The sequence below is a fragment of the Panthera uncia genome, unplaced genomic scaffold, assembly GCF_023721935.1.
Source record: "Panthera uncia isolate 11264 unplaced genomic scaffold, Puncia_PCG_1.0 HiC_scaffold_1334, whole genome shotgun sequence".
NCBI lineage: Eukaryota > Metazoa > Chordata > Mammalia > Carnivora > Felidae > Panthera > Panthera uncia.
In genome coordinates, this window is record NW_026057958.1 from 1 (window position 1) to 12503 (window position 12503).

At 38.6% G+C, this 12503-nt stretch overlaps 1 long non-coding RNA gene across 1 annotated transcript in view; it reads left to right on the forward strand.

Moving 5' to 3' along the window:
- The first annotated feature begins 4132 nt into the window (after nt 1-4132).
- Nucleotides 4133-12503, forward strand: part of LOC125916942 (uncharacterized) — an 82342-nt gene continuing 73971 nt past the window's right edge. Inside the window, exon 1 of the long non-coding RNA XR_007456067.1 lies at nt 4133-4196. This is a non-coding gene — a long non-coding RNA (uncharacterized LOC125916942). The remainder of the gene's footprint in view (nt 4197-12503) is intronic.

The following is a 12503-nucleotide window of genomic DNA, read 5'->3' on the forward strand; positions in this document are numbered from 1 at the left end:
TGAAATGAGTGTATGCTTTGGGCCCTTTTATTTATTACTGTGGTGCCTTGTAATAATATATTTCTTAACATTGAACTATCCTTGGATTTCTGAACAAGCCTCAGATGGTCCTGATATATTATTGAAGAAAGTGCTGCTAACTCTCTTTGTAATATTTATAAGTTTTGCATTGAAACACATTAGTTACATTGGGCCTTACATCGTAACTTTGTCAGATATTTGTGTCGTTATTATGATGGCTATATAATTACAATATGGAATCTTACTTCTTACTCTGTCCTCTGGCATGGTTTTAAAAACACTGGTGCTCCAAGGCACCTGGGTGGCTCAGTCAGTTAGGTATCGGACTCGTGATCTCAGCTTAGGCCTTGATCTCAGGATCATGAGTTCAAGCCCTACGTTGGGCTCTGTGCTAGGTGTGAATCCTAAAAACACATTCGTGCTCTTTGCTTTTTACAATTGGTCTGTTTAATTTTTTTTCTCTCTGAAATTTTGGCAGTTTATATTTTTAATGGAAGAAGTATTTTTCTGGGGTGCCTGGGTGGCTCAGTCGGTTAAGCCTAAGACTCTTGATTTCAACTCAGATCATGATCTTGTGGGATCGAGTCCCATGTCCAGCTCCACGCTGACAGCACAGAGCTGCTTGGGATTCTCTCTCCCTCTCTCTGCCCCTTCCCCATTCATGTGCATGTGCACTCTATCTCTCAAAATAAATAAATAAACTTTAAAAAGAAAAAGAAAAAAGAAAAAAGTCTATTTCTTCCAAGTTTTAAACTATATTTCCCTTAGCAAATATTTCTTAAAATTATTTTCATTTCTTGTCTATGGTTATTTTTTTGTTCTTGTTCCTTCTCACTTTTTCTCTTGATTAGTCTAAGTAGTGATTTACCTAATTTATTGTTCATTTTAGTTACTGTTCTTTTTCAAAGACCCAGGTCATATATGCATCATCTTTTTTAAAATTTATAATAAATTACATTCTGTCTTTACATTTGTTGATTCCTATACTTTAATTTGCTTAGGATTTTTCTGTTTTTCTTTTACTACTCTGTAGAAGGCATTTTGCCAAATGCCTAATTAATTAATGTGCTTTTTAATTAATATAGTTATTAATTTTGATTAATTTAGTTTTAAATACAGCTTGATTTAGATCATACAGATTTTTTGTTTTTTCATACTTGTATTATTAAAATTTAGCGAAGTCATGTATTTATATTATTTATAGGCTCAAATAGTTATGTAAAGATTTGTTACTGGCACAGGAACTCCCTGTTCTTGACATTTTAGTTGCAGGTATATGTGGAAATAGTAAGATCAATTCTAACACTCATTTATGCTTTCTTCCACTTATTGCCTACTTGATCTGCCATATGCTATGGAGTTGACTCAAGAAGGGGAGTCAGGGGATATTCGATGGAAACCTTGTATGTGAAAGGGGCTCTATTCCTGCGTCAACCAGAACAGTTCCTTTTATTTCTTTTGCCTATACTGCTCCATTTGAGCATTTCATAAGAAGACAAATTTCAACAGCTGATAGTGTTTAAAACTCATTAAACGTACATACATGAACAGTGCTTACATGGAAACCCAGTTATAAAAGCTCAGTACATTATTGGACTCCAAGAAGCCATTGAGAGTAAAATTCATTATTATTTAATGTGACAAGAAGAAAAAAAATTCTACGGCCCATTAGATTATGACACATAATCTTATTTTTAGAGAGAGACATAGCAATTTGAGAGATGCTAAAATATGAAAAAATATTGTAGACTAAATATGGCATATGCCTTTTAGTTGTGAATTAAAGCCTTAGGTTTGCTTGACAATTTTGTGACTTTGTTCAAAGATTAAGTGCCCAATGAAATCTAAATTGAGGAGGAAGTCCAGCAGAAGATCATTTGCTAACTGGACATCTGAATTCAGCTTGAAAAGTGACATCTCACACTTTCCTTCTCTATGTTCTCATTCCTCATGATCCAGACACCATCAGCTTTGTTCAGTCTCCTTGGCAAGACTGCACATCCCTGGAGCCGGAGTCTTCTGCTTAGTCGGGAAGGGGAGATGTCCTATGTTCAGGGCTTGGAAATGTCTTCTTGGATAAGTGTAAGCCACTAAGTGCCCAGATGAGCTCCTGCTGTTTTGTGCTCCCTCCCTGGACCACGTGTAGCACAGCTGGGGCCTCGTCTGCAGCGGTCCCACAGTCTGGAGGACGATGTGTCATCAGCCTCCTTCTCAGTCTTGGCATGCATTTGCTGCTTTCTTGACAATAGTCCAGAACTTCTCAAATGTTTCCATATAGTGGCTCTGATGACCCCAGAGTGTGAGAGTGTAGAACCTGGAAGCCTGGAGGTCGAGTTCAAAGCAACTAGCTCTAAATCTGGAAACATTTTATGACTCCCCTCATCTTAAACACTTTTACAAATTAAGTATTTAATTTTGTGGGGTTTGACTATGAATATGGTATTTTCCCAAAGATCTTTAAGTAAAATGGCCCCAGGAAAACATGCCATACGTACACATTTTTGCTTTGTGTAACCCACACACCACTTAAACTGTGACATTACACATCCACCACTTGGAGAAGCATGGATGAAAGAACCTGGAGGGATCTGAGTTCAGGTCCTGGCTTTGTCATTAAGGAATTATGGGATCTTGGAAAGTTAACTAAACTCTCCAAGTTTCAGTTTATTCATCTGTAAAAGGGAGATTAAAGGCACCAAACTCACATGATTATCTTTTTTTTTAAGCTTATTTATTTATTTGTTTATTTTGAGAGAGAGAGAGAGAGAGAGAGAGAGAGCATGAGTGGGGCAGGGGCAGAGAGAGAGGGAGAGAGAGAATCTGAAACAGGCTCCATGCTGTCAGCATAGAGCCTGATGTGGGACTCAATCTCCCAAACTGTGAGGTCATGATCTGAGCCAAGATCAAGAATCAGACGCTTAAATGACTGAGGTGCCCCAATCACATCTTTATCCATTTATCAATCAACAAACATTTGCTTCAAACATTTCATAGTTGGGCTATTGTTGATAATATTGTTATAAAAATCAGGAGGCATGTATCCCTTCGAATCTGTATTTTTGTATCCTTTGGGTAAATACTTATTAATGCAATCTCTGGATCTCCATAGACTTTTATTAATCACATAGGATGTGCATCTTTCAGGGGCTGGGAGCAGATGGATGGCAAAGGATTATTGGAAATGCTTCCCAAGGGAAGGCAAATGTGAGCTAAGACCAGAGAAGTAAAGGTGAGAAGGGGTTTTGATGGTCCATTTCAGGAAAAACCTCAGAGATAGCATGATTCGGGAAAGTGAAAGGTGCGAAGGAAGGAATGGTGATAGATATCAGGAGGAATGGTGAAGAGAATGAGGTGGTAGACAATACACATACCCAACTTTGCTCTAGTGAAAATAAACTATATAAATCAGATGACATAGAAAAGAGAAAGGTTACTGTAGTAATCCAGGTGAGCTGCTTTGGAAGTCCAGCCTAACGAGTGAGACAGAATGAGAAGTTAGGATTAACAGTCATGAGGGAGGTAGAATAGTGTAACTAATAGTGTAACTTACTGGGTTCCATAGAATTTGTCTCTATCATTCTTAACTTCCACTTCCCACATGGTGTTCAGAGCACTTGGTATTATACCACTTTAGAGTGGTTGCTAAAAAAGGAGGTAATAGAAACACTGGTTAAAAAATTTGATATTTTAAATCTGACAGTAGTAAATTATTTATTTTTTTAGTGTATAGAGAATATACTATTTATTGCTGAGCTGAACAATAAAATTAATTTTATAAATCATTTTATTTTTTCAATTGTTAATTAATTCTATGAAGTTAATATATCTTTATGTTGATGGGAGAAATATGCATAATAATAATAATGTGCGTTAAAGTTTACTATAAACTATAGAGTGCTTTTATATGTATTTGCTCATTTGATTCTCCCTATGGCCCTATAAGATAAATGTTTATCCTCATTTTACAGGCAAGGAAACTGAAGCATAGATTTACTTGAGGCCACTCAGTTGCTAAGGCAGGAATTGGTCTCAGACTGGGTGACTCCAATGCCACGCTGCCTCCTTTTGTGATGTCAGTAATGGGATCAAGATTCCTTCTCCTTTTGGGAAACTGGCAGGGATTCTGGGTTGTAGCAGGAACCTGCAGGAGAAGATGAGAATGCACCTTGGTTCATGTAACTCTTTCCCTGACCTCCCGTAGACAAATTACTTGGCATGCTATTGGAGGGGTGGGAGTTTATTTAGTTTTTCTGGGTGTTTCTTTAAGGATGTTAAGAGGAAAAGGCCAATAGTAATCTCAAACAGGATATCCTTTAGGGAAAACACTCCACACTAAATACAAACAAGAGATTTCAGACTGAAGAATTGCAGACACCGAAGAATCCCTTTAAGTGTGTGTGTGTGTGTGTGTGTGTGTGTGTGTAGCTAGTTAGTTTCAGGTTCAGAGTATCTCTTAGGCTTTTTAGTGGACCACCTACTAGAGATACATTTGAGTACTTCTGGTACCCTGTGCAAATCTTGATGAATGTTTTTCAGGATTCTTCCTCCTTCTACATGTTGGTGCACATATTTTTTTTTTCTGTAGATTTCTGATCTTTCTTTCTTTCTTTCTTCTCTTTCTTTCCTTTCATTCTTTCTTTCCATGCATTCTTTCTCTCTCCTTCTCTCTCTCCCTCTCTCCTTTTTTCTTTTTGCCAACAATCTTGCTCCTGGAGTAGTTAAGTCCATGAGGATACTTAAAAACAAGAAGGATCAATGAGTGCATTCCCCCTGAGTTCAGCCAGGACCACCCACAGTGAATCATGTGTACGAGGACTATTTTCAATGGGGACAAATCCTCAGCAGATTTTGCTGTCCTCTGGCTTTAGTGTTTGGTTTCCATCATCTCTTGGGTCACGAAAGTAGGAGGCTACTTCTATAATCATCTGACTGAAGTTCAATCAGTGATCAGTGACCATGGAAGAAGAGGGAGTGACAAATCAGTCCCCTAAGCCTCTGTTGCATTTGTGTTTGAACATCCCCTTCCTGCCTACCAAGTGTTCTTCTGAATACCCCATTGTTATAGTCACACTCACCACCCTTTTGAGGGATTTAATGGCTAAATCAGATCTTTTTTTTCATGGCACGTCTCAAGGCGGACCCCAACCCTTATCTCAGCAACTGATCTTTCCCATTGCAAACCTGGTGCCAGTGTGTCCCAGAACCCTCTCGGCCCCTGAGAGAGCACTTCAGAGTAAACAAATTGAAATACCAAGAGGATATTTACAGCCACTGACCAAGCTCCCAATTTCCTTGGCTGGCCCTGTAGACAATGTACTCTTGCATTAGCCTTCAATTGTACTGTCAGAAATTGATACAAGACCAAGATTGAGAAAATATTATGCTAAGCCAGTCAATAGGCAAACAAAACATTGTCTACCATTTCTTTAGAGGATCTTGGGATAAATGTTTGTTTGCTTTCCCAGTGATATCTCAGTCACCACAAATTCTGGGCCTCTCCTGCTTAAACTTCCTGATTTATTTCCCAGGGACACAAGAGAACCTGGCTTTGGAGATGGGAGAACCCCATGGCACCTAACAGCTTATGCTTTCCTGGGGTTAAGGGACCAAACTCTCCTCAGCAGGCTTCTGCCCACTCAGCCCCACTGCGAAAACTCATAAAACTCACATTAAATCAATTATGAATGGAAGCATCTTTTTTAAAAAAAGTGTTTATTTTATTTATTTTGAGAGAGAGAGAGAGCACGAGTGGGGAGGGACAGAGAGAAAGGAAGAGTGAGAGAATCCCAAGCAGGCTCTCTGCTGACAGGATGTGGGGCTCAAACTCATGAACCATGAGATCATGACCTGAGCTGAAATCAAAGGTCGGATACTTAACTGACTGAGCCTCCCAGGAGCCCAGAAGGGAAGCATCTTCTATTCCCATCTAAATGCAAGTGTCCCAAGCCTTGCTATGGGCTAATGCTTACAAAGTGAAGCCTCTAGATTTGTTTTGAGTCTCTGGAGAGAAAGGCAATCAACTATAGAATGTTCTTAAATTCATTTCTTGAACTCTAATTCTTTTTCAAAAATTTAACCATGTGTTAAGAATCTAGCCCAGTGTTTTGGAATATATGATCTGTAATAAGGTCTTATTAAATCCTGTGTGTTTTCTCTCCTTCACACAGTTAGGTTAATTTCCTCTAACTTCACACACCTGCCTTTATTCCTTTGCATTTGTTTACTGAACCTAGAATGAATGTCTTTCTTTTCTCCACCTTGCAAAAGTCTACTGATTGGTTCAGATTTGATTTATCGGTCTCTTGTTCAACTGAACACATCCATTAGGAGGTAAAATACACATCCCCAAGGCCCCTTCCCTCTGCTTACATTCCCTTATCATTTTTACCATCCTTATGGTGTCTAGTACTGTCCCCTAAGGCTGGGACGAGGGTGAGGCAAATGAGATGTCAAGGGCACGAAATTCAGGAGGCACTCACTGTCCAGGAGGTACACTTAAATTGTGAGCCCTGTACATCCCACTTGTCCTCCTGGTCTGGACCTTGCTCTCCCTGCACAAATCCTCTCTCAGCAAAGACTGGTACATGTCAGATAGCCCTAAGTGTATATATGTTGCCTTATATTCAAATAATATGCTTAGGCTGTTGTCTCTTGGTTTTTCAATTTAAGATACTGGCTAACACTTTCTTACCATGGCAGAAGACGATTCAGCGCTCTTCAATAGTCACCCACCCCTTCTCCTGACACATACTCTCCTTCCCCCATCCTTACGGTATGATCCCATGACACTCTCACAAGGTTAGATTAATAATCTGTGTTTATATTAGTATGGTCATGTCAACATTATCACAGCTGAGCCCGTAGAATACAGTGTTTGCATTTCCTTTCTCCATAACTTTTGCTTTTATTACAATTGATGGCTTCTTGCACACTTTATTTTTGCATAATTTTTCATTTATTTTACCACTCCTGGAAACCTAAATCATTTCCAGAACTACAAACGCCTTTCAGTATGGTTAAACACCAGAGAACTTATGGATTCCATCTCCATCTCTCTGGAGTCCTCCGTTCTCCAAGCTGCGTTGAGATGCTCAGCTGGCAGAGGGGGATTGCCCTTCACCTTGCTGTGTGTGTGGGATCCTTATATCCCAGAGCCCAGGATGTCTTTATTCTTGGCTTACTCTCCTCTGGCAGAATAAATCTTTGAGAACTTGCATGTAAAAAAAATGTATTTATTCTGGCCTCATACTTGATTCATAATTTGACTGAGAATAGAATTCTGAGAATAGAATTTTTTTCAATGGCTTTGAAGCATAGCTTCATTGCCTTCTAACTTCCAGTCCTGTTGTTAAGAGCACTGATTCCTACATTTATATGTGGCTTCACTTCCCCACCCCCTTTTTCCTTATCTTTGGAAAGTCTTAGGATTTTCTCTTTATCTCTAGTATTCTGAAATATTGTGATGATGTATCTAGGAATAGGTATTTTTAAATGCACTGTGTTGGGCACTCAGTATTTTGCTTTTCTTTTGGTTTAAATCTAGAGACTCATTTATAGGAATTTTCCTTCTATTATTATTTTGCAAGTTTCTTTCTTTCTATTGTTTCCTTTTTTTTTTCTTCATCTCTTCATCTCTCTTTCTAAAATTCTTATTGGTCAAATGTTGGCCCTTGTTCCATTTATCTATTGATATATAACAAGTCATCTAAAAACTAAGCAGCTTAAAACAACAGCAATCATTTGTTTTCCTCACAAATCTGTAATTCAGGCAGGACTTGGTGGAGGATAGCTTCATCGCTGCTTTATGTGACATCACTAGGACATCTCTAATGAGATTACAGTAACTACTTCCAAATGGCCCAGTTACAGGGCTGGTAAGTTGGTGGTGGTTGTTGATGGGAGTCTTGGTATCTTCCCACATGGGACTCCCCACAGCTGCTTGAGCTTCCTCAGAGCATGGTGGCTGAGTTCCAGAGTAGCATTACTGGAGAGAAGTTGCGAGGTGTCTTATGACCTAGGCTTGGGAGTCCCAGAACATCATGTCTACCACGTTCTATTGGTCAAGCAAGTCACCAAAACCAGTTCTATTCAAAAGGAGGGGATTTAGATTCTACCTCTCAATGAAAGAACAGCAAGGAGTTTTTAGACATCTTTAATTTGATATTATATTTGTTCCCCTAATATTCATGTATTTCTCTTATATTTCCTTTTTTGACTTTTCCCCCTAGATTTTGAAGGTATCTTCAACTTTATATTCCAGCCCTTCAATTGACCTTTAATGAAAACAATTTTTTTTTAAATCATATTGGTCTATTTCCCTGGACTCTTCTTTAAATTCATCCATTCTTGCTCTGTGGATAATGATATTTTTTATCTTCTGAGGATAGAATTATAGTTTGTTAGTTTCCATTTTCTTCTCTATGCAAGCTCCCCTTTTCTCCTATTCTTCTCCTTCTTCCTTTTCTTCTTCTTCTTCTTCTTCTTCTTCTTCAGTTTATTGGTTTTCATCTCTGCGTTTCATGTTAGGGACTTTCCTCAAATACCTGGCATTCTTTAGCTAAGTAAAGCACTTAGACACTGACAGGGAACTCTGGGTGCAGAGAGTTTGTTGAACATTAAAACATCATTGGTGATCAGGCTTGAGCCAGCTTTTTCATCAAATGAAATGACAGTATCTGTAGTCCCCCCAACCCCCTGGGGCCAGCCCACTTCCATGGGGAAGAAATTTCCAAATCCTGTCTAGGGAGTAGAAGACCATCTGACAGAAGTCTGGAAGCTAAGAGTCTTACCATTCAGAATGTAAACATTTATTTTAATAGCCTTGTTTTCATTATAATAACTCACCTTGCTCCTGTCTGCACCTGGCTTCTCCAGTTCAAAGCCTTTGTTATTCACTGCCAAGACATGGAGTCTCCCATGTTGAGAGTCTGAGTTGGAGTCTGAGGTGGAGGTGGGAGAGCTCTATTTGCTCAGAAGGAAGGAGATGGCGGAATTGACCGCTCCTTTAGTGTACAGACCATCAATCCGTCTTCTTTGTAGTTTTTTCCTGCAACTCTACTCTCAGAGGTATCTGGGATCTCAAATTCCTGAGCCTTTTTGGAACTCCATGCCCCCAAATCTGCTTGCTCCCTTTGGACTTCCCATAATGGTCTTTGGGCTGTAACCATGCAATTATCTTTTTCACCTTCAAAAATATTAACATTCTAAAATCTACTGTCTTCTCTTCTATTTTCTCTGTCTTTGTGAATTTCCACTTCCCGCCACTTCCTATCATTTCATTGGAATTTTGAGAAGGGGTGGAAATATGTATTGAATCCGCCATGTTTAACCAGAAACCCACCTGTGTTTTTCTTCCCTCTGGGGAACTGTTTAGTGTTTCTTTTGAGATAAGAACAAATTCCTTCCAGATGACCCTGAAGAAATCCACAGAGTAGACTAAGACTCTCTCATTTCTGATCTGCAGGACAAAAGCGCTGCTTACTATGGCTAATCCAGACAGTGAGGGAGCAGCAGCTAGCTTCCATGGCTGCTCAGAGCCCTTATAGAGTCACATCACACAGAGGCAGGCCGAGCAAGCTACAGTTGTGTCTGCTTCCACTTTCAGGGACCAAAGAAAAGCCACATTTATTGGATTTGTCGATAACTAGGCTAAGCACTTAATGTGGTATAGATCTCATTTAATTCTTCTAACAAACTTATGAGATATGTGTGATTATTACCTACATCTTAGAGATAAAGCATCTGAACCACAGGGTTTTAACATCTTTCCAAGGCCACACAGCTGACACATGGCAGAGTTTATCCAGGAAGTCTGCTTTTGAGACTGTCCCTACTCCACTTTGTCTCCCAATTATATATTATTTGTGTGATTATGCTTTTTTTTGTTTGGAGACCATCACATCTGGGCCAGGGATTTTTGTCCTGGCCTGACTACTGAAGGGAGGAGAGGCCCATCTCCTTTTCAAATTAAAAAAAAAAAAAAAGATATAAGGAAAGATGTTATGTTAGGCCATTGTAAGTTGGTTAAGGAGGATGGAAGAGGGATCATGGCAGTCAGTAAGAAATGTATCCCAATAAATGCATGAACAAGGATTAGGTTTTAACAAATAAGTGCCTTTTATGTACCAAGCATTATGACAGACATACACAAACTTACTGCTTTGTGTAAGCTTTAAAACAGCCTTAAGATGGGGCACTTGGGTGGCTCAGTTGGTTGGGTGTCCGACTTCACCTCAGGTCATGATCTCGCAGTTCATGAGTTCAAGCCCCACATCGGGCTCTGTGCTAACCACTCAGAGCCTGGAGCCTGCTTCGGATTCTGTGTCTACCTCTCTCTCTCTGCCCCTCCTCTGCTTGCACTCTGTCTCTCTCTCAAAAATAAATAAACATTAAAAAAAAATTTTTTTAAACAGCCTTAAGATAAAGGTGACACTACTTTTCAGATGGAGTAGCTCAAGTTCAATTTGGTTAAGGTATCCATTAATGTCACACTGGTAGAAAAGCACAAAGCTAGGATTCAAACCCAGACCTTCTGATTCTAATCAAACCTGGTTCCATTTTCAAGGGAAGATTTCATTGTTTTTAAGAAAAATATTATCTAAAAAACCCAAAAAATAATATCTATAATGGAAATCTTTTATCACATAGTTTGGTATGTATCAGGCCTTAGAAAGGTCTAACACATAAAATTAATCTCATCAATCTTCTATTAAACAATGGCATTAGCTATAGATCTTGGGCAAACAACTTCACCTCAGGTTTTTTGCCTATTAGATGGAGGGAACAACACTTTCAACTAAGAGATAACAAACAGAAGACACACTGTACTGTGGCACATGCAGTGAATTATACTGTGCATCACAACAAGATGTATACTCCAATGTATATGTATACTGCATCTTCTTCTTTATCCATTCATCCATTGATGGACATTTGGTCTCTTTCCATACTTTGGCTATTGTTGATAGTGCTGCTATAAACAATGGGGTGCATGTGTCCCTAGGAAACAGCACACCTGTATCCCTTGGATAAATACCTGGTAGTGATTATGCATGAATTTTTAGGCAAACTTCTGAGGTTCAAGATCCACTTGCTAGCCAAGAGACTTCATAAATTATTTAATACCTGAACCTCAGTCCTCCCATGAAGTGAGACTTGTAATAGTGAAGGTTGTGCAAGTAATATGAGGTATTATATGTGAAGTATCTAGTAGTTAGTAGGCACTCCAGTTATATTAACTAATTCTATGCAGAAATGTTCAGGTATGTAGATGACTTGGTGGGGTAAACTTTCTCAAGAGGTCTATTTTTATGAATTAATTCAGGGCAGAAAGGTTTGTGTGGGATCCTGGGGTGTGAAAAGTGGAGTGGGAAAAGAGTGGATAGTATAGAACCTTGTTACTGAAAGTGGGCCCCACAGACCCTGCTCTGGTTTGTTCACTTTTTATCTTTAAAAATTTTTTAATTTAAATTTAAGTTAGTTAACATACAGTGTGGTCTTGGTTTTAGAAGTATAACCCAGTGATTCATCTCTTACATATGACACCCAGTGCTCATCTTGAAAAATGCCCTCCATAATGCCTGTCACCCATTTAACCCATCCCCCACCATCACCCCTTCAGTAACCTTCAGTTTGTTCTCTGTATTTAAGAGTTTCTTGTGGTTTGCCTCCCTTTCTATCTTCTTTTTCCTTCCATTGCTTAACTAAATATAAAATTGAGTTCACCTATAGCTAATAGGAGTCTCAGCAGATTTAAACTTTTGCATGGGCTCTTATTAGGTGTGTTGTTGGAAAACTTTTGAATAAAGTCAATTATAAGATTTTAGGAAAAAATGTAAAATTATTTTTAAAATAATAAATAAAAAAGTTTTCAAAAATTCACACCTAATAAGAGTCCATTCAAAAGTTCAAATTGACCAGCTACTCCTGTTGGCTATAGGTGAATTCAATTGCGTATTTAGTTAAGCAATGCCCAGGGTCAACTGTGAGGGCTTTACATGCATTCTTTAGTCTTTACCACAACCCTCGTCATTATGATTCAGTAAATGTGCCTGACTTTGTGAAGCTAACATTCTAGCAGGGAAAAGACAAAAGGTACACAAATGAACAAATAATCTAGTCTGTTTTAAACCATTTTAACAGTGACCATATGCACTGAGTTTATTCACTTTAAAAACATTTAGCTTAAAAAAATAAAAACATTTAATTTTCAGGATTAGTTTCTACAGATGAGACCACAAAATAAACATCTAGAACAAAGAACATTGCTTTTAAGTAACACAAACATAAAAGTTTTGTCTTTTTTACTGTAGCCCCTTGTTTGTGGGTCAGGGAAGGCTCTATGCTCCTTTCAGTGATACTGTCATTGATCAGAATACACTGGGATGTAATTTTGGCAGAGTAGGTTTATGAGAAAGTTACTCAAGAAAATTAGTCTCATTGGGTCTTATTTTTGATAATTCTGTATTTTTTAGTTTGACCAC